Source organism: Mixophyes fleayi, chromosome 6 (assembly GCF_038048845.1).
Source record: "Mixophyes fleayi isolate aMixFle1 chromosome 6, aMixFle1.hap1, whole genome shotgun sequence".
NCBI lineage: Eukaryota > Metazoa > Chordata > Amphibia > Anura > Limnodynastidae > Mixophyes > Mixophyes fleayi.
In genome coordinates this window covers 8,674,862-8,696,366 of record NC_134407.1, presented here as the reverse complement: position 1 = coordinate 8,696,366, position 21,505 = coordinate 8,674,862, and positions in this window count along the sequence as shown.

The window sequence follows — 21,505 nt, the reverse complement described above, 5'->3', positions numbered from 1 at the left end:
AAAGTTTAGTGTTTCATACAATGGAATAAAACCACTTAATCCGTAACAGCTTACGGTAAATATATCTTTTTAATTTCAGGCAAATTAACTGCACTCACTCGGTTTGATGCTGAATTGGACGTGTGCCTTATTGCATAGCGCAAAATCTGCACTGTGCATTTGTAAGGTGTATACGCAGTATATCTTATGCTTCCCTTTTTTGCTTTTAAGTGTATCTGATGTATGTGTGATCTAAACATGGGCCAAATGCTGCCCGGGCACACTTGCGTGCACCTTGCCATTCATCCAACTTTCCATATTTGCGCTATATTTGAGATGTTTTATTTTGTTCGGTTTTTTTGCACATATTATGGCTGCTTTTTTTTATTCGATTGCATTCAAACTCAACCTCAGCCCCATTATGTCCTTTTCTATCATCACCAATAAAGATTGGCCTATGCGTTCAGTGTAGTTCCAACGCACAAAGATATTTAATAGCAATAAGCAGCAAAATACAATAAGAATGTTTCAAAGTATAACCAAAACATACGCTGCACACCCTGGATCCAGGAACAGTCATCAGTCCAGAAGTCTGTCTTGGCAAAGAGTCAGTTACTAGGTCCAGTACTTGTTTATGTACAGTTTGGTCTGAAAAAAACAGTGACGATGTTACAATGTACACAAGGATAACACTAAGAAAATTCTTCATTAGTACATGGTTTAAGAAAGTCCAGAACAATGCAGGCCATAGATCAGTGTAAAGGATTCCTCTCCAGAGGTGGGGGCAAGTCACTCCATCAGCTGTATACATGTCTTGCCTAAGGGAACCGACTAGAACTGGTTTAAACCAACCCATTATTAGAGTACTTTTGACAATTAATCTATACTAATCATAACTAGCAACCGTTATGTATGATCGCTTCTCTGATGATATCGGATTCCTGCTGGTAAAATGTGGATTAATGTAAGACCAAATACCATATATTTCATAGAAAATTAATCATAAATACCTTTAAGGTAAAGTTTTCTTTGTTTAAACAACCTTTAAGTCTTACTAATAAAATTATGTGAGTTGGACCTTTATTAAAAGTGTACTATTTACAATTATAGAAGTGAGTGTAAGTGTATATATTCTGTTTTCATATGTAATGGCGTATTTAACATTTGTACCCTGATGCGTGTGAATCACAATCGCACAGGATTCTATAATAACTGATATTCATTAATTTAAAATGACTTCATCCAATTAATCGACTTCGACAACCATGTTGTATATCGCGTATTTTCTGTGTCCCTGACCCAGTTGTGGAACAAGTTTGCACAGATTTCTAATAGGTAACAGTTTTTGCACCTCTACCTTTTCTTGCTTCTAATTGTTGGGCCATTATGGGCAGTTTTGGGCAACAGATTCGGTCACAAGATAAACTTTAACAGTTGAGTGAAGTATTCATTTATTACAGTGTTGAAGCCAGAATTAAATATCAGAGAAAGAAGGCAGAATAGTTTTGTAGTTATAAAGCATAGATCCAAGGCTCACAAACTACACAATGTCCACAAAAAGTGATACAGGGGCACCCAGGATGGGCGAGACAGAAAATCTATTCTGCCTTTTGGTGTGGGGACTGTGGCAGTCTGATAGCCAATCTGAAAGAAGCGGCTGCTGCAGAACTCATAATCAAAGTCTAGACTACGCCTGTCGGTGGCCTGAGAGTAACATTGGGTTCACCGCAAGACAGGTAAATAGAGTGATGATTATAATGCAGACAGTGGACCTGGGACCAGGGCAGATATGTGCTTATCACCGTACTCTACTGTTTAGGGGATAGGCATAAGAAATGTGTTATAGAGGTGGGGGGAATGTGTTAGAGGTGAAGGTAAGAAATGTATTACAAAGACGTGGGGGCAAATGTGTTGAAGGGCAGGGACAAAGCACTTTATTTTGTGTGACCATGACCCCTTACTTGACCTGGTAATAACCCCTCCTTTGGCTTCTCCATGGTGCTTACACTTGTATCCCACAGGACTAATGAAGGGGCCTCTGTGCTCTGAATGCTAGCAAATAAAAATATTTATTTTGGTTAGCCAATAAAGGTATCACTCCTATAATACTTTTGTCTTTTTTGAAACAAAAGTATTCAATATCACATAGTCAATAATCTGAAACTTCAGCTAGGACTCCAGAACTCTTTATCACTAATATTGGGCAGCACGGTGGCTCAGTGGTTAGCACTTCTGGCTCACAGCACTGGGGTCATGTGTTTGATTCTCCACCATGGCCTTATCTAAGTGGAGTTTGTATGTTCTCCCCGTGTTTGCGTGGGTTTTCTCCCGGGGCTCCGGTTTCCGCCCACACTCCAAAAACATGCTGGTAGGTTAATTGGCTGCTATCAAATTGACCCTAATGTGTGTGTGTGTGTGTGTGTGTGAGTGTCAGGAAATTGTAATCTACTATGGGGAAGGGACTGATGTGAATGAGTTATCTGTACAGCGCTGCAGAATTAGTGGCACTATATAAATAGCTGATGATGATGATAATATTGTACCTCAATGACAGCTCCTGTGAAATGTTTAGTCAGAACATTGGAGCTTCTATTGATATTTTAAATCATTCCCAATCTCTTGCTGGAAGACCCAGTCACTGCAGAAGGTAATACATGTTGTGTTAAAGAACAATTAATGCCAGTTTTGATTTCATTATATATCAAATGCTGTTTATTACTGATTGGAATAATATACATGAAATAACTGTAATGTTTATACTTAACTAAACACGTGCATTGAACTGTCTTTCACTCTTATACATCGCGTAGCCATATTAGGATGGAGGTGCTACCCTGAGCAGGCAGACTTTGAATGACAGCTTGGCAGACTTGCTGTGCTGTACATAGAGGCAGGTCACAGCAGCTCAAAAAACTGTAGTCTCATCTAAGCGGCATCAGCTCATTTAGGACACAGTCCTGAATACTTCAGAGGGGCTTCAGACAATTGTTATGGAGCAGGGAAATAATTCTTTAGTTCTTATCAGAGCTGCCTTGTAATGTTAGATTACAAAAATTATGATTCATATCTATAAATTAAAATTTGTGAGTTTTGGTGGCCTTTAATGTTATAAAAATATCAGATAAATACAAACACCATATTACTAGTACTTGAATATCTTCTGCTAATTGGTGCTAAATGCTTCATTCAAGTTTATATGAATTTCATTGTTCTGCAGACATTTACTTAATTTGCATAAGACTTTCACAACATTGCCTCTCATGTAATAATTGTTCTCCTACTAATTTATATTGGGCATCTCTACTTTCTTTCTGATAGTGTTTTTAAAATTTCTAAAAAAATAAATAAATCATTAATCATTTTATTTAATGGAGTGCACTACCTTGATTTCTCCTGTAGGGATCACTGTTGACTATGTCTGGAAAACATACAAGTGGCACCCATTATGCAAAATCATCACTAAACAATCACCAAAAGTACACATAATTTGCTAATTAAATAAATTTAGAATTTCTATTTATATGTGATTTTACTTAACACATTAAAAGGTGATGGTAGATGACCATTTGCTTATGGTTACCCAGGATATTCCTAGGGGGAGAGCTTTCATCTCACTTCTCCCCATAAATATCTTTAGTATTCAGTCTATCCCATTTGGGATAATAATTTTCTTCTGAGAACATAGAATTGCAATCCCCATTTCCAATCATGAAATAAAATTACATGTATAAGTGGGAGAATAATATAGCCAAGATTTTGGATAAGAATATTTGAAGTGTCATTTTCTCAGAAAACAGGATCTTTTATTGTCATGCTGCAAAGGAAACCAATATTAATATTCTGCAGAGATAGAACATTGCATTAGCCAGGATGAACAATTCCAGATACAGCATTAATCTCAAATATTATTCATTACTGGTGTGAAAACTTGTAACTCCACGGTGAACATAGAAAGTTATACATAGAAAAACTTTACATCATGCCAGTGATCAGCAGGTAAACTAAATACAGACACAGACGAACATTCTGTAGGCTGAAGTAATGAAAACATATCAAAAGTGATCTAAACATCAGTCTACTTCAACCCACTAAATGGCTTCTTCCACTGTGGGTTGATGATGGGTACACATCAAAGAAGAAGAATTCAGCCCAAATATATAATCATCATTTACTTATATAGCGCCACTAATTCTGCAGCGCTGTAGAGAGAACTCATTCACATCAGTCCCTGCCCCATTGAAGCTTACAGTCTAAATTCCCTAATATAAACCACACACTCAGACACAGAAGGAGAGACTAGGGTAATTTTTTTTTATAGTAGCCAATTAACCTATCAGTATGGGTTTTTTTTTTTGGTGTGTGGGAGGAAACCGGAGCTCCTGGAGGAAACCCACGCAAACACAGGGAGAACATACAAATTCCACACAGATAAGGCCATGGACGGAATCGAACTCATGACCCCAGTGCTGTGAGGCAGAAGTGCTAGCCACTAGGCCAAATATAAAATTGTTTATGAAAAAATGCAGAGTTCTACTTACCGTTGGTCTAGTGTCTCTCCTTTCTGCGATGCGGAATTAGTGGTGCTTTATAAATAGCTGCTGATGATGATGATATACGTGTTGTAAAGGTAAGGAATATATAACTCATTGGGGGGAATTCAATTGCCATTGATGTGGTGCGTGGATATCACGCTACACAGATGGCCGGCAATTATGGTAGAAATCTCTGCTCGTAGAGGTGCCAGGAAATATTGGCAGACATTTCTCTCAAATCTCTGCAGCAAAGTGTCTCACGAACATTCCTGGCTAATGTCCCTGTTAATTTGGGGAAGATCCCGAATTAACCTCGTGGCTAATTCGGGATCACCCCATTATGTGCTGAGATTTCCTACTCGGCATGATACGCCATAAGATAAGACTGAATTCTGATGCTTGGTACGGCTTGGAATAAAGCAACCGGTTGTTTGATGATTATCAGATAAACTGTTGCAGTCACAGCAAACAGAGATAAATATAAAAAAATCAACACAAAAACAAAAGCTACAAAGTCAACTATGACCATAAAGATGGTACAAGTACATTTTATCCAATAATGGCTTTCTCAAATATTTTAGCATATCTTAGACCCGCTTGATGTTACCAGACAGATTGAGGTTACCTGAGCTTGTGCTTCCGTATAACTCTTAAAGGAGGGGTACATGGCAATATTTACTGAGAGTGACCGAGGAACTTAAGCAGCGATGGTACGTATACAAGTGAAGAGGGAGTATCAGGAGTGGATTTGAGTATGGTGATCCTACTCTCGGATGTCCCGGTTGGTTTGTAGGACAATACATAGCAAACTGCGTAATTGGTGGCACTATATAAATAAATTATGGTGATGATAAGGCTAAATAACACCTTAATAGAAGCTAGGTAAAATCTTGTAGCTGTAATATTTTATACAGCCATATTTTATATATTCAGTTGACTAATTGAAAATATTTTTACAAGTATCCACGAACAAAAATATATAACACATCCCTCAGGAAGCAGATGAGATAAATCTTATTAGAGTAAAGCATTCATACCGACGGTATTTGTTTCAGCAAAGTACTTAAGGGATCGCTCTCTTTGTACGATAGAAACTCTAAATTCGACACTATCGTAAAGCTGTTTTTATTCACATAGCTAGGCATATTTTAACGTGTCTCTTGTGAAGTGTGAAAAACAGTTTTAATTAGACAATTACTTAACAAAACAGTAAAACAGCGACAATTTCAATAAAACATCTGTCACGCTGATACGATCCTAAATTTAAAACAGAAAAAATGCTTTTAGTTAAGCACAGAATATGAGGGCCATTTACTTATTAATACCTCCAGCTATAGTCTTGAGCTTATTTAGAGAACTGCTCAGCCCTGGCAGGCTGGCTTACTCCCTAAGACTCTCATTCATTTGCAGCCTTAACGACCCTGTATGCAAGGTGGAGACCAAATTTCAGTAAGAGCTTATCACGATGCAGAATTTACTGCCACAGTTAATTGGTGCCACCAGGCTGTGCCAAATTATACTATTTTATTCTCTATTTTGTTAATTACTTTTCATGGGAACAGCCTTCTTGAAAGCAACGTATGCTATAAACAGTGATTTTTTTTTTTCGAGGTGCAACCAATTTCCACGAGAAATTAGTTTGGTTTTAATATAATTTAATAATAACGCTGAACATATGATGATGATGGCTCTTCGTGAGGTCATCTTCAGCAGCAGCAGCTATTTATATAGCGCCACTAATTATGCAGCGATGTACAGAGAACTCACTCACATCAGTCCCTACCCCATATGAGCTTACAGTCTAAATTCCCTAACACAGACACACACAGACTGAGAGATACAAGGGTCAACTTGATAGCAGCCAATTAATCTACTAGTATGTTTTTGGAGTGTGGGAGAAACTGGAGTACCCGGAGGAAACCCACGCAAACACGGGGAGAACATGCAAACGCCACACAGATAAGGCCTTAGTTGGGAATCGAACTCATGACTCCAGTACTGCCCATAGAGTTCATTTGCAAAATAGAAATTTCCACACTGTGCGTGTGCACGAAAAATGCGTAAGCGTAAGTCCCTATAGGCACTCAAATGCATATTAGAGTTACTAGAGAAGCGGAACTGGGGAGTGAAGGGCGAGCAAATGTAGGACTAGTAAAGCAGTGGTAAGGTAATTATGACCCATTTTTAGCGGAATCATCCACAGATATCTGTATCTGTTGAGGGTGCTCAACCCTTGGTGCAAGACAAGAGCTGACAATCATCATCACGGACCTTGCTAGTGTTTAAAATAAATACATTTAAAAATTAAAAATTGTGCCCTCCCCTAAACAAAAACCTGCTACCTGCACTAGTGTTCGTAGCCAAGGCTGTTAGCAGAAATTGTGCACATCTTCTCTGCTAACAAGAGGTAGGCGGGCACCTTGAAGAGCACTGGGTGCACCATGCTTTGCGGTACAAAACAGTGATCTACAGTGCGTATCTGGCAATGTTCCTAATTGTCCTCCATTTTACCATTAATGGCATAAAATACTATAATTTAACTAGTATATTTTATGCAATTATTTGCAAACTTGTAATGGGTTAAAAGTCAACTCTTCATCAGTAAAATAAACAGAATGTTAAGCTTGTGCAGAAGCCTTTATTAAATATCGTACCTTTAAATATAGCCAATCAGTAGCCCGACCTCCTTATTGGGAGTACAGTAAAAATGCTGTGACTTAGTAACAGCACAGCCCACGTACTTGTGGCCCTTTATCCTATACTCAAAATTAAAAGCAAATAAGGAAATAAAATGTACATAAAGCCATGACTAGGGATGCCCTTGTCATCAGGTCAGTCTGCCTATTTGGTAAATACAGCCATGGTGCCAGACTAGTATATCTCCCCATCAAAGCATTCAAATGTAAGCTCTTTGAGGCAAGGACCAACATTATTTACTTTACTATCACTTATATACTTGTGCCTTGTAGTCGAGCCCAGACTTGTGGAGGGGTTACATAGAAAGGAAAAAAATAAATAGTTAATTCTACTGTGAAACATACAAACCTGATCATCTAGTGCTTTCTCCGACAGTCACTGTGAGGAGCAGGGCTATGCAATTGAAACAAAACTACAAACTTTCAAGTGTTCTCTGAAAACCCACCTCTTCAGACAAGCTTATAATATTTCTCAACCACCCTCTTAACCTCACTAGATTACCCTATTACCACCCGTTACACAATTTCACACAAGACAACTACCCCCTGACCAACATTGTTGTGTGACAGGATCATTTAGCTTATGAATCACTTTTACCTTTGCAGTCTGGCTGGACCGAAATGCAAAATGTAGACTTAACCTCATGTATCAAACTCCCATTGTCCCATAGATTGTAAGCTGGCGAGCTGGGCCTTATCACCTCTCTGTCTGTTTTACCCAGTTTGTTTCTTACTGTACTTGTCCCCAATTGAAAAGCGCTACGGAATATGCTGGCGCTATATAAATAAATGATGATGATGAAATGATGATAAGTAGGAGAAAGCAAAAAGCAGAGTAGGGAAAGAAAGGGGCATACAAATATATTTTGGTGCTCCAAATTGTATAGAAAATAAACATATTTAATTCCTAAGTCTAGACATTAGATTCTAAATCTGTATATACAAATGGAGAGATCTTTACTGCCATAGTTGGCTCACCAATTTACGCCAATTAGATGCGTTATTATACCTTTACTATTGAAGACAATGGCACTGTTGAATCAGAAATGTTTAATTAATGGGAACATATGCATTGAAATGCCCTATCAGTTTCTGTTAGAGAGCAGAGCTGGTTATCAAGGGCTTTGCTGTTTTGCACATATACAATGAGAATTCTTTACTGTTTGTTCCAAATCCTAAAACATAGAACTCTCACAAATCCTTCAGTTATATTAGATATCCAGATCAGCAGCCAACTTTCTTTGCCCATACAATATAGAACTTGTTCATCCTGAGAGCTGTAGACAACAGTCAGCTAAATATCCCTTTTCTAACCTAGAAACCTGAATACCAGGATGCTGGTAAATTATTTACAATGTCATTGTCTTAGTTCTCATGATGTATATACCTGTCCTTTCCCTATTTGCAGTCCATGCCATTGCATTAGAAGCAGTGACAATATATATAGTATTGTAATGAATTTCCCAACTAATTCACACATTTGTTTGCACAGGACACATTACGAAAAAATTCCATTAGCCCTTTGCTCTTTTATTGTCAGGTGATTTTTAACATTCTTATAAATTATTTGTTTATTTAGGAAGCAGTACGGAGACGCACAACCCTGGAGAGCAGTAAAACGACGTGCATCAAAACAGTGACATGGACAGTAGCATGAGAGGTGCTTGGAAGTGAAAAGACAGTGGAAAAAGCCCTGATCCGAAGAGCTTACAGTCTAGTGAGGATGGGGATAAAATTAAGGAGCAAATGTGATTTAGGTAGGAGATTGGAACAGCAGCGTAGGGTTTGAGACAGATGGTTGTTGAGAAGGTTGTAGGTGGGTTTTCAGAGAGTGTTTAAACCTTTGGAGGTTCCGAGAGTGTCTGGTGAGAAAGGAAACTCATGATTAGATAGGAGAACGTGAACCTATGTTACAAATGTAACCAGTTTTAATGGAAGTCTTTAAAGAGTTATTTATATCCTAATTAATAAATGCCCCCTTAACCATTTATAATTCCCCCTAATCATAATAGATAATATTTTTGTATTTCCTACCAACAAGGCAGCAATTCCTGCAATTCCTCAGCCCTTTATTCGTGAGCTGCATTAAAGTTATTCGAGGGTTGTACTCTTTTCCCTCTCCAATAGACCATAATGTGCTTTATGTGGGTAGGTTGCACTATAACAGGCAGGACGAGCAAGAGAATAGCATGCATGGTGTCTAAGTGGTTAGCACTTCTACCTCACAGCGTTGGGGTCATGAGTTCAATTCCCGACACTCCCAAAACATACCAGTAGGTTAATTGGCTGCTATCAAAATTGACCCTAGTGTCTTTCTCTCTCTCTGTCATCTGTGTGTGTATGTTAGGGAATTTAGACTGTAAGCTCCAATGGGGCAGGGACAGATGTGAATGAGTTCTCTGTACAGCGCTGAGGAATCAGTGGCGCTATATAAATAAATGGTGATGATGATGATCTTGGAAGCAGAGAGCAAAATGGTGTTGAGTGTTTATATACCACTCAGTCAGGGTTTAAATTGTTGACCTGGAAAATATAAATAAAATAAGTTGAATGTATGGACTTTATCTGGCCGTGCAAATGACATCACAGTTTTCATGCACCACTTCACTATTATGTGCTGCAGGAGGAACCCTCTATTCCACTCTCTAACGCTCAGTCTGTGACTTCCTGCCCTATCCTCACTACAATCACATGAATAGACAGGTCACTGTCTTCCACAAGATCAGAATACTCATCTTCTGCTGTTAGGAACATTCTGATGATCTGATTGGCTACAGCTTGTTCTAAACAGGCTTGGACTTGCTGACCAGGATACGGGGGAAATCTCAGGTGGTTTCCCTCCAATAGCCCATTGGCCCCTACCATTGGTTTACTTAGTGGGCCCTCTAAGCCTCAGTCTGACACTGGTTCTATCCCTGCCCACTGGAAAAATGAGAACTTCCCAACAAGCAGGTGACAAAAAGTAAATACAATGTGTTCAGTACCTAGAAAAACTCACCTTAGAATGAATATCCATAATACGAGGAAGGGGAGGTAGATTATTAATATGCTTAGATGTTAGAGAAGTGAAACATTTTTCACATTTTGCATAGTGTCATAGCAAAATACTAGTTCACTTATAGAGCTCAACATCAGAAATCTGTAATCCGAGGACATCCAGAGCCTGATTCATTAAGGAACATAAATGCTGATACATGCAGAATTTTGTGCAAAATTGCTCTGAGATTGCCCAGAACCAGACCATACGCAAGTGAGCGCAGCAGCGTCCAATTCATCTTCAAGTGCAAAGGTCTCTTACGACAGCCTACGATTTCATGGGTGGAACAGAGAGGGAACTGGGCGTATGCACACAGTCAATGTACAGTAAGGGTCTGTTAAGCTGGAGCGCACGCAGTAGCATCTGATTCAAGCTTTGGGCATCTCAAAAGTGCGTGTTTTTCTGTTATATCACTTGCTCCAGCGACAGGTCAGGTTTAAGTGTCGATTATAAGTGATGATGGCTGTGTATACAGCTAGAACATGTGTTTGCAATCAGAGGCATCTCTAAAAATGCATTTTATGCACAGTAGACATTAATTAGTTAATACTTCGTCATTAATGACTATGGGCCTGATTTATTAAGGATCTTAACTTAAGAAACTTCTTATTTCAGTATCCTGGACAAAACCATGTTACAATGCAAGGGGTGCAAATTAGTATTCTGTTTTGCACATAAGTTAAATACTGACTGTTTTTTCATGTAGCACACACATATCAACTTTAAATGTCAGTGTACAAATAAGCTATCAAGTATTTGTGTGCTACATGAAAAACAGTCAGTATTTAACTTATGTGCAAAACAGAATACTAATTTGCACCCCTTCCATTGTAACATGGTTTTGTCCAGGATACTGAAATAAGAAGTTTCTTAAGTTAAGATCCTTAATGAATCAGGCCCCATATTATTAACAGGTGACAATAATAGAATCATTTTTTTTTCTTTTGGGACTTTATATTCCACATATGTATTAGTCGTACTCTGCACTGTATTATCTGTTAGAGCAGAGCTGACATAGACCTATCTGTGTATAACTAAACCATTTAGGTCGAGCTGGAATAAAAATCAAGCACCAATTATTCCAATCCCAATCCCAAGTGTGCATCTGTTAAATTGAACAATCATTAAACCTGTTTAAAGCAGGAGGAAAAGACGGATGTCACATACCCGTATTTTTATCGAAGAGACACATTTATAGGTGCAATGTAATAATCTGCCAGCTGCGTTATGAGCACTTTTACAGGGAATATACAATCTACTTACATTTGGGGACTGGATATTATTCTTTACTATCATATAATGCAAATATGTTTCCTATATTTGTGTTGTATCCCAAATGATAGTCTAGAGATCGATGGGCACAGAGAGATCGATTCAGTCATCATCCACGTTTAGACGACACAGAAACCTTATGAACTAAATCAGCTGACCAAGATTATAAAGATCATGTAGAACAGCGCAGAATGTTAAATAGGAGCACAATTCTCCTCTGACCTCATGTCCCTACTTCTGCACAAGGGTGCTAGAATTTTATGGAAAGCTGCATGAATATGTCGGCCAAAACGGAGACATCTTTGTTGGTGCAAAAATATGCACTTGCCGATTGGAAGGCTTGGGCGGATTAGGTTCTTTATTAAGTGTGGTTTATGGTCATGAATAACGTTCAGTAGATAATGAGATTAAGTGTTGTGGGATGTGTTTATTTAAATGAGCTGGGGGTGGAGAAAGTGTATTTAAGGAGACGTTTCCAGTTTAACAGGTGTCTCCAGGGTCTGCAGATCGTGGTAAGCACGGTAAGCGGGGTGCTTTCCCCCTCCCGATTTATCTTTCTGAGGTTGTGCCTCATATTATATTTTGCACTTTGGTGGAAAATCACTTTTCTTCGAGCAGTATAATAAAAGAGTTTATAGATGACATGGGTACAAGTCATTCGCAATGTCACCTCATTGACATGGTTAATTTAATATATAAACAGGGGCAGAACATTGCATTGTTGGGCCCATTGGAAGGTTCGGATACGAGCTCGGTGATGAAACTCTTGTGGTTCCCACTTCGATTTTGAAACAGCGGCATGGGTGCCTCAGATGAAGATGTGTGGGTTTTGCGCATGTGCAGATAAGGCCTGACTAGGCGCAGATGGCAGACCAGCATATTTTATGGCGATGCCTCAGCCCTGCTCTTTGGGAGCAGCCTGGATTTCGGAGGGCCATGGAGTGGGGGTTGATCCCCTAATATAGGTAATCAGCACCAATGTTATCACCTGGAGTTGTTACCACTAAAGCAGTGGGATATGGGGTATGGGAGCAGCATTCAAAAGTGGCAACCAGTACCAGGACCTGCAGTCTGGGCTGGTCACACCTTCAACAGTGTGGGGTCCTCCCGTCATAATACAAAACCAGATAAGCCTGGACAACTTGGGGCAGGATTACCTAGGGGAAAAGGTCTGCACAAATATTATGTGGACCCCCCAGGGCACACCCACCCCATGATGAAGAGTGTTTGGGCTCATTCTGACACCTGTGGAACAGTGGGTGACATTGTAAAGTAAAACAAATACTAAGAAACATTGTTGCATTTATTTTCCAGCTTGTTGAGTTGGCGTCTAATTCGATGGGGGATCTTCAATAAATGCCAAAAATCAATGTTTTTTGGTTGTCACAAAACTTTTACTGGGGGTTTCAGAATAAAGTAGACAGTTGACATCTCCATGATGGGGCCCATTTTCATGGTATTGCACTATATTGGCTTGTTCTTTGATTTATTAATCTAAACATGCAAATGTGTTGTTTTTTGCAACAACCAGCTGTGTAATTTAGTGAGATAAGGGCAGCACGGTGGCTCAGTGTTTAGCACTTCTGCCTCACAGCACTGGGGTCATGAGTTCAATTCCCGACCATGGCCTTATCTGTGTGGAGTTTGTATGTTCTCACCGTGTTCGCGTGGGTTTCCTCCCGGTGCTCTGGTTTCCTCCCACACTCCAAAAACATACTAGTAGGATAATTGGCTGCTATCAAATTGACCCTAGTCTGTCTGTCTATGTGTGTGTGTGTGTTAGGGAATTTAGACTGTAAGCTCCAATGGGGCAGGGACTGATGTGAGTGAGTTCTCTGTACAGCGCTGCGGAATTAGTAACACTATATAAATAGATGATGATGATATAATGATATATTATTTTACATCCACTAGCCAGGCGAAAAATGGACGTAAATCATAAATTAACTATTTTTCTTATTTTTTTCCCAATGTTAAAATAAAATATTCAGAGCGATCCTAGAAAATCATCCTGAAATGTATTTATCCTGCTCTCCTGAATATAGAGATACCAAATACGTGCATTTTTAGTCCAGGGGATAAAGTTATAGGTGCAGAAACAGTCAAGGTTCCTTTTGGGGTGGTTAATTTTATTTTTTATATTTTTCCGGTATTTGCACGGCCGAACTGTGTCATCTGGGAGGTTGTCTGCTCTTCCGGGAATCAGGGTGGACTTCCCAAAATTCGGGAGACTCACTGAGATTCTGGGAGAGTAGACCCATATGCATTAAAGCAACAATAGCAACATTATAGCAATAATTGTTTTGTAATTCAAAAACCATTGTTACAGTTCACAAAACAAAATCTAGGCAGTTTGTTCTGCCTTTGCGCCCTCATGCGACTACGCCTAATCTGTGCTGGCTCCCTACTGTACCTAACCCTGGAGTAGACCCTGGATGCTGTGATACTTTGCTTCTTTAAGCAAAAATATAGTTCCAGTATACAATGCTAAATGTACATATTTATAATCTCTAATATAATCTAATGATCTGTTTTATACACTGATGTCTTATTGCCATTTTAAATGGAAGAAAGAAAGGTATAGTACTTTTAATAGAATAAAGAAAGAACACACTTTGGCTTCAATGTAATAAGGCTTAGAAATTAGGCAAATAAAGTAATTAATCTTAATCACTTGTCCCTTAGGCTGACATTAGACATACAAGGAGTTAGTATTGACAGTATTGTCATTCTGATCAATGGAATTAGCATTCACATTAGCTAAAAACCACAATCTCAGCAGCTTTGGGCTGGTAATGTAACAGTGTGCGTAGAAATGTAGGATAAAGAGATAGTGATCGGTCTACTAGCAATCATTATTTCATACAAAATGTATCATTCAGTCACTAATTTTTTAAGGGACCAGTTAGGTTTGTGATAGGACTCATAGGACCCAGGTTCATATTTTTAAACACCACGAACGGATTATAACTGAGGTATCACATGAAGAGACCTGTTCAGCTCATTCCACAACCTCTATTGTGGCTATTTGGATATTAGGAGTAGATGAATACCAATAAGACACACTGATCTATTGTGGATTTTATTGTATTTTGGTAAACATTGAGGTGATGCAAGTTTAATTACAAAAGAGATTAACAAGTATTTGCGTGTTTTTTTGCAAATGACATATATCTTTACTAAAGCATAGTAGCTTTATTTCAGAGAAATTTGTTGTAAGGTTATTGGGACATTCCTACTCGCTAACAGTTATTAGGGTTACTTTGCATACAACAGACAACTTACGTTGACCTGCATACAAGATAACTCATTCTGCATGAATATTATTATCTATGACAGTGGTTCCCAAACTTTTGTAGTTCGCGGCACCCTTAGAGTCTCCAAATTTTTTCAAGGAACCCCTCCAAAATAATTACTGTGCGGTCCTGTTTTAGAAGTAGTTGGGTCAAAAAATTGTAATAAGTATTTAGGTCACGACAGAAATACTTATTTAGTTGTATGCAAAAATGCCCCTCTGCATCCACACACTCTGCCCCCTTTGCAACCAGGCACACTGCCCCCTCTGCAACTAGGCACACTGCCCCCTCTGCATCCAGGCACACTGCCCTTTCTGCAACCAGGCACACTGCCCCCTCTGCAACCAGGCACACTGCCCCCTCTGCAACCACGCACACTGCCCCCTCTGCATCCAGGCACACTGCTCCCTCTGCATCCAGGCACAGTGCCCCCTCTGCATCCAGACACACTGCCCTCTCTCACGTTGCCCCCTCTGCCCTCTGTCACGGTGTCCCCTCCTCTGCCCTCTGTCACACTGTCCTCCTCCTCTGCCCTCTGTCACCCTCCTCTGCCCTCTCTCACACTGTCACTCTCCTCTGCCCTCTGTCACGCTGTCCCCCTCCTCTGCCCTCTGTCCCCCTCCTCTGCCCTCTGTCACACTGTCCTCCTCCTCTGCCCTCTGTCACCCTCCTCTGCCCTCTCTCACACTGTCCCCCTCCTCTGCCCTCTGTCCCCCTCCTCTGCCATCTGTCCCCCTCCTCTGCTCTCTGTCCTCCTCTGCCCTCTGTCCCCCTCCTCTGCCATCTGTCCCCCTCCTCTGCTCTCTGTCCTCCTCCCCTGCCCTTCTCCTCTGCTATGATGCCTCTCACTCTGCCCTGCGCCAGGCGCCAGCCATAGAAAAAAGACGTCATTAAGTGACAGCTGTGGAAGAGAGGAGGCTGCTGGGTCCCGGCGCCGCGCGGATTGGTAAGTTTCTGTTTTCTTTCTTTTTTCTAGGGCTGGCCCGCGCCACCCCAGTGACAGCGCCGCGGCACCCCTGGGACACTTTGGGAACCGCTGATCTATGATGATCATGATTGTTGGGCAGCACGGTGGCTCAGTGGTTAACACGTCTGCCTCACAGCACTGGGGTCATAAGTTCAATTCCCGACCATGGCCTTATCTGTGTGGAATTTGTATGTTCTCCCTGTGTTTGCGTGGGTTTCCTCTGGGTGCTCCGGTTTGCTTCCACAGTCCAAAAACATACGAGTAGGTTAATTGTCTGCTATCAAATTGAGACTGCAAGCTCCAATGGGGCAGGGACTGATGTGAGTGAGTTCTCTGTACAGCACTGCGGAATTAGTGGCGCTATATAAATAAATGATGATAATGATTGTCTTTGGATAACTTCAGTTCTAACGTCTGCTCCATTTATAGCGGTTTCTTCATGAGATCAGCAGTTTGTAACCGCAGCCATAGTGGACAGCTTACAGAACTTTACATCAACGAGTAAATCTCCTGATTAGTAACTGGTGTGCACAGGGCAGGGGGAGTTTTAAGTCAGGTAAATGGGACAGGAGGTCACCACAGTTACCGGGGCGCCCCGTCAGCCAGGGGCAAGCTGGACTGGGGGATATCTGCCCCCCGGGCTGGTCACATAGTAGACTACTTTGGGCTGGGTTACTGGGCCACTTGCCTTTTTTTTTCATTTAAAATAGGCTGCTGAGAAGAGTCTTGCCCCCCGGGCTAAAGTTTGCCAGCCCTCCCCCGCCGTCAGCCCTCCCGAGCTGAATTTTTTTTCCCAATGCGGGTCGACTTGTCCCATTATGTTCCAAGTCCTCTCTCTAAATAGAACGGGTATCGGAAAAAGTGAAGGGGTATAGGAGATCGGCACAAGGGGGCGCTGAAGTTCCCGACACCAATCCTGGAAGTGCATTATAATATTCCACCATCCATTATATTATCCCGTGGAGAAATAAAATATTAAAAGGTTTAAAATTTTATAAAAAAAATAATGTTTTTATTTCTTTGTCTTTAATAAAAAAAATACATAATTTTAAACAGTACTATATTTTCTACATATAGTTTCTATATAAACAGAGGTGTGACCCATAAAAGTGATGCAGTTCCATACATCTAGATGGGCTGAGTTATGTAAGTCCTGTTCATAGCAAATCACTCCCAGTAACTTGTCTCAAGCAGATTGTGCTACAATAAATTAATCTTTGAAATCAGTGAAAATTACTAACATACATTTATTTTTGGCCTATTTTCATGACAAGATGCATCGGCAGCAGAATCTTTTGAGAGGCGATGAGCCAGGAGAGGAAAACACTGTTCTAAATTTACATACAAATATAGACACAGGAAGATCATTTGTCGCATGATACTCAGATTTCAATCATGCGGTGATTAAAATGTGAATTAAATTGTGAAGTATCAGCTGGAGTCTTTTTGTTAATTCCCCTATCTCATGGCAGATATTGATTCATTTTGGAAATCATTTTAGAAGGCAATTTATTTTTGCTTCTCTGTGGATAGTTCAAAAAAAAACTTTTTAATTAGATCTGTGCATCACCTAAAACTTCAAACTCTAACATCTAGATCTTCCATCCACTGTATCTACCATGCCTCAGACAATGTTCAAATACAATATTTGACTAATCCAGGGGCAAATGTAGGATTTATAGAGCGGGGTTTCCACACTATGACTCCAGTGGGCGTGACCAGCATGCATGGGGGCGTGGCTATAATTTTAGACATTGCTTGGCTGCTCTCCAACTCTTCCTATCCCCATAATATACATGGGCAATTCCTTTTTCAAGCAGAGCCGTGTGAAGCCGGGGCAGGGTCCAGCCACCTCAATTATACAGGCTTGGAGGGGGGTTTCAAGGCAGCAGGAACCCCCCCCCCCCCGGTTTGCCTTTGTAATAAACATATTTTGGGTCAGAAGCTAAGTACACATAACTGTACATGTCTGCAACCCTCTTTTTGACGATGTCAACTACGTTCAAGATGGTTGCTGTGGTGATTATGAAAAGAAATGGACTGCGTCACCATAGAAGTAACCGGCTTTATTCTTGCTCTTTGCAAACTTTTCCTCTCACGTTTAACTTTTATTCATTGGCTACCAGTCTGCATTGGTTGCTAAATATATTTCATACTTTTACCTTTTCTTCTGTGAGTTTCTGTATACAGTTGGTTAAAATAAACAGAGCGTAGATGACCTAAGTCATATGGTAAGAAAAGGTTGCAGACAGGCGCATACTAGTATATAAGTTAGTTCTTATAATAAACAAGACTTCAATGACCGCATTGACGATAGATTTGTTCATAACACAAACCTGCTCTGTCTTTCAGGCCATTAAATATTGGTTATGTGCATCATCGAGCACGTTAAACTTGATGATGAACTTTGAATGTTTCCCTCTCCTATAATTTACCGAAATTATTCAACCATTTTACTCTCCCATGCTCACTGAAATGTATTAGAGAGAGTGAGAGGCTCAAATACATACAGCAATTGGCCCTCAGCCTTGTGGACCAATTGTTTCTTTTTCAATACCTGGCCCTATGTGCACTTCATTTTAATTACTTTACTGTTTTCCTCAAAATTAAGTATTAAGTATGGCCTTACAAATACATTGAGGGCTTGTACAAAATAATATGAGATTATGATTACTAATTGGTATTATTTGTTAGTAAACAATAGGTTCCCACGGAGATCCTCATTATGGTCAAAATGCCTAATAATTCAGTGATGTCACTAGTTACTAGTAGACTTAATAATGATTCATCCCATGGAATGGATCCTTTCTCTGTGTCCAAATGAAGGATCCAATTAAAATACTCCTGCTATAGACATTATTCAACATATAACATTCAGCACCTCGGACAGCAGCTTGGCTGATTCGTGGTGTAATCTTACTAGTAAAGACACACTCATCACTATGTTCCCATAATCCTGTATAATTCCTCTATAAAACATGAATATATAGCGATGAGCTAATGTTGAACGATAAAATACTGTGATAATACTATGATAGAAATATATATTCTGGAGAATTCAAATAAAGTTTTTACAGGAGCCTTAAACAAATCTTACTCTTACCAGATAAAGGAAAGCAAATGTCCACTGATAGATTGCAAGCTTGTGAGCAGGCCACTCAGACCTCTTTGTCTTAAGTATGCTGGTGTTATATAAATAAATATTAATAAATAAAATAAAAATAACTGAGCATGTACCTAACATGTAGTGTGAGGGAATAAGTACAAGGGACTGCTGTCTCGTGTGATAGATGATGCAGTTTTATTATTATGTGATGGCAGAAAGTAGGTCCAGATTTTCATACACAGGGGATTAGCAAACTATTTTTTTAAATGATAATTTATTTATATAGCACCTTTGTCCCAATAGCACTCAAAGCACTTAATATTGCTGAAGTGGGTAAGCCATCGCATCAGTCCCTACCCCTCCGGAGCTTACAGTCTAAGTTACCCGTGACGCACACAGACTAGGGTTAATTTTGTTAGAAGTCAATTAACCCACCAGTATGTTTTTGGACTGTGGGGGAAACCCTTGCAAACACAGAGTTGATATACAAACTCCACAGAGATAAGGACTTGGTCAGAATTTGAATGCATGACCCCAGTGCTGTGAGGCAGCAATGCTAACCACCGTGCCAATACGCGGCTCCCAATGTATGGGATTATCAAACGCGTAGAAGTAAGGTGGCATGGCAATAAAGCCAATGGTGATGAGAATAATGACAACTGAAGTGTTGATAATGGCGATAGGGCTGGTGAAAAATAACTTGGACTGCTCTATGTCTATATAATGGGTACAGCATTTCTTGAAAAATAACATCAAACAATTACCTGTCATTTTCTGTTTTGCACAGACCAACAATTCCCAAAATGACAGAGATGCAACAAATCTTAAAGCCATAATTTCTAAAGCCATCAATTTTCTGCTGTGCACTTATAGGATGTAACACTTGAACAAATCAACGTCCAATCCAATGATTTCTCTCTTGCAATGGCAACTGGCCTTTTACATAATGCATGGCGTTATTTTGTGAATTGGGAATGTTCTTTGCACGGGTTTCTAAGGTTGTAAGTAATGAAGAACTAGCATCACTATCCAGCATTGTGTTATTGGTTTCACTTAGCCTATGATAAATTCCACTTCCGCACTATTGGCAACACCGAAACAAAAGTCGCACATTGTGAAATACATTTTACTCATAAAAGTATTTTCCAATTTGGGAAATGGGAATCTTCAAAGTACTTACTCCATGAACCATGTCATGGTGGTACAGGCTGTATACGCCTAAGACAGCAATACAATATTTTTTATTGTAACTGAAAATAACCTGTCAGAAGCCTCTTAATATAGATCCTGGCACAGTGTGTATAGCAACAGTTCAAACTGCTTAGCATCTGCAGAGCAGCATTGTAACTGCTTCTGACACATTGTATCAGTGGGTATTATCTATTGATAAAGATCTGCTGAGATTGAGCCCTTAAGTGATGCTTCTTTCTTTTGTGAATCATACAAAATGAAATAGAGTTTGACACTGTTTTAGACTTCAGCTGCACTCTGTCCTGGCTAATTTCTTTAAAGTAAATCCAAGGGATGTGCTTATTTGTACACAGTCCCCTGCTGTGGGCAGCTTGAAGCTGTATTTGAAGCACAGCATCAGTGAAACACATTTGCTAATCTAGTCAAACAATAGGTGTCTGATTCATTAAGGAACGTAAATGCTGATACGTTGCATAAAATTGCTCTGCGCACGCCTAGAACAGGACAATACGCCAGAGAACGCAGCAACGCCCAATTCATCTTAGAGCACAGAAGACACTTCTGTCAGCCAACAATTTCATGGGTGAAAGGGGAAGGGGACCAGGGGCAAACGCAGGATTTGTACAGGGGGGTTTCCACACCACGCAGCCAGTGGGCGTGACCAGCATGCATGGGTGCGTGGCTATAATTTTAGATAGTGCTTGGCTGCTCTCCAACTCTTCCTATCCCCATAATTTACATGGGCAATGCTGCGTGGACTACTGTTAGGTGCACAAAGCTCTCCCTTTTCAAGCAGAGACGTGTGAAGCGGAGGCAGGGTCCAGCCACCTCAATTACACAGTGCCCCAGGCTTGGAGGAGAGTTTCCAGGTACTAGGAAACCCCCCCACACCCCCCCTCGGTTTGCCTATGGGAACTAGGCGTTTGCACTTAGGCAATGTATTGTATGGACGTGCCGAGCTCGTGTGCATGCAGCAGCGTCCGATTCAAGCTTTGGGCATCTCTAAGGTACGTGATTTTCAGCCGTATCACTTGTACCAGCTACAGATCAGGTGTAAGTGCTGATTACTAGTGATGACGGCTGTGTATACAGCTAGAACATGTGTTTATAATCAGGAGCACTGAAAAAGATGTATTTTATGTACAGTTTGCATTAATAACATCCTAATAAATGTATTTTATGGAAGGGAATTTTTTTTTTTTATTAATGTTTTGTCATTAATGACTATATTATTCACAGGTGGCATTAATTATATCATTTTTTTCTGTGCTTTCTTTTGTGACTTTATATCCCACATATGTATTGGACGTATCCTGCAGTGTATTGTCTGTTAGAGCAGAGGGGACCTAGACCCGCATTCATCACCAGATGTATCTTCAGATCCACTCCATGTTGAATACAGAAGCGTGTACACCTGATGTCCGTGTGT